The sequence below is a fragment of the Engraulis encrasicolus genome, chromosome 11 (assembly GCF_034702125.1).
Source record: "Engraulis encrasicolus isolate BLACKSEA-1 chromosome 11, IST_EnEncr_1.0, whole genome shotgun sequence".
Taxonomy (NCBI): domain Eukaryota; kingdom Metazoa; phylum Chordata; class Actinopteri; order Clupeiformes; family Engraulidae; genus Engraulis; species Engraulis encrasicolus.
Window position 1 is genome coordinate 48,863,398 of NC_085867.1, and position 2,500 is coordinate 48,865,897.

Below are 2,500 nucleotides of genomic sequence, written 5' to 3' on the forward strand. Positions count from 1 at the left end.
TTCCGCGGCACCCCTGAAGGGGGCCCGTGGCACCTCAGGGTGCCCCGACACCCCTGTTGAGAAACACTACTTTACAGTATTGTCTTGAAGAAAATGTGCTACTTGGAAATCTGTGTTCTTTTACCTACAACAAAAAAACTGTTTTACAATTCTGTTTTTTATGTTGTTTTATGGAGTTGCACTCAGTGTGTACAAAAATGGACCTCTCCTCAGTGAATGTTGGGTTATGGTGAGAGGCACGACCATTATTTTGGGCACCAATATAGTTTTTCCTCATGGTGGTAGCTGAAGATTGTACGACAACACTTTCAAGAACAATGTCAAGAACTCAAAGGTTATGATTTGTCTTTTGTTTTAAAAGAAAATGAAGATTGCATGTTCATTTTTGATGTTTTGAAGTGTCATCTGAGTTCAAGTGTCAATGGTATGTGTGATGCCTTAATGAATGTATCGTACGTGTATACATCTGTGCACACTGAATGAATGAATAAATGTATACATGGGCTGCAAAGATGGAACTAGATGCTGCTCATTTGGCTGTTTGATTCCTGGTGATGACTCATCATTCACAGCAGTATCTCCACGGAAACAAACTGTTTGTTTGTTTTCTCACTGCCACTCACTCCATCAAACATGGAGAAATGGAGTCAACAAGCGTAACATCACCTCAGTGTAACCAGAGATTCTAAGAGAATGTATATATCTATCCCGTCTCTCTGGGATACTGTAACAGCCACGGTTTATGGCGACAACCCTGGGAATGTATGCTCTCTGCTGCCGCCATGTGGTCAAAGCCTGCAGCTACATTTTGAAAGTGCCACACGCAATCTCTTCCATTGCATTGTGTTGCCTATTGTATTTTTTTGTGTGTGTGAACAACACCATCAATTATCTTTGGTGTGTACAAAAATGTTCCATAAAGGTCAGAACATTCTGTCAACACTCTGATTCTGTGTTCCAGTGATTAAGCAGCTGTATCTTATATAGTGTGGTGCTGTAGGACAGTGGTTCCCAAACTGGGGGTCAGGAGGACCCCTAGGGGGTCACAGAGGTACTGAAGGGGGGTCACGGACAAAAGGGACTTGTATTCACTTGTATGGTTAATAGATATATTTCCTGTCCTGTGGATTTCTAGCAACATTAGCAGACAAACTATTGTCTATAGGCAATAGTCCATTAATATTGCTAGATTGCCAGATATTGTTATATTTCCCATTACTAGTTTGTCAGCAAATGTTGATAGAAATCCATTGATTGGCTAAGACTATGGTTGGGGTGGTCTGGGTGTCAAGAAAATATTCTCTAATCCAAAAAGGGGTGAAAAGGTTTGGGAACCCACTGCTGTAGGGTTTCAAGGTGGATAACCAATACTGGGCAGCCGTGGTTCAGAGGTTAGAGCAACCCAAGGATTCCCGGTTCACTGCCCGACCGGACCACGGCTGAAGTGCCCTTGAGCAAGGCACCTAACCCCCACACTGCTCCCTGGGCCCATTGCTACGGACTAGTGTGTGTACTTCAATGTGATTCACTAGTCCAAATGGGATAAAGTGCAGAGAAAGAATTTCCCCTAGGGGACCAAAATTGGCTCCAATTGGCTTCATTACTGTCCAACATCCTGTGAAAGCTAATCACCACCTGGGAAACACTCCACAGCACACAGTGCTCACTCACTGCATACAACAAAATCACATTTATGCCTCACGTCACGCGTGCACAGGGGAAGCCCCAAACGGTGCACCAAGGAGGCAGTGCAGGGGGACGGTACCATGCTCAGGGTACCTCAGTTATGGAGGAGGATGGGGGACGTCACGGTACCATGCTCAGGGTACCTCAGTTATGGAGGAGGATGGGGGACGGTAGGCTACCATGCTCAGAGTACCTCAGTTATGGAGGAGGATGGGGGACGTTACGGTACCATGCTCAGGGTACCTCAGTTATGGAGGAGGATGGGGAACGGTACCATGCTCAGGGTACCTCAGTGCAGGGGGACGGTACCATGCTCAGGGTACCTCAGTTATGGAGGAGGATGGGGGACGGTAGGCTACCATGCTCAGAGTACCTCAGTTATGGAGGAGGATGGGGGACGTTACGGTACCATGCTCAGGGTACCTCAGTTATGGAGGAGGATGGGGAACGGTACCATGCTCAGAGTACCTCAGTTATGGAGGAGGATGGGGAACGTTACGGTACCATGCTCAGGGTACCTCAGTTATGGAGGAGGATGGGGAACGGTACCATGCTCAGGGTACCTCAGTGCAGGGAGTCGGTACCATGCTCAGGGCCTACCTCAGTTATGGAGGAGGACCTGGTGGTGGATTGACAATCAAAACTGTCTGACACTGTCTGTCTTCAAGTCTGGGGTGCATTTCTCAAAAGAGAAGTTGTTAGTATGGGAAAATGCATTGAAAACAACAAAGTAGCTAATGTAGTAAGCAACTTTGGTTTCGAGAAATCCACCCCTGACACTCTATCCTCTTACCCATGATTGCTGTGTGTGTGT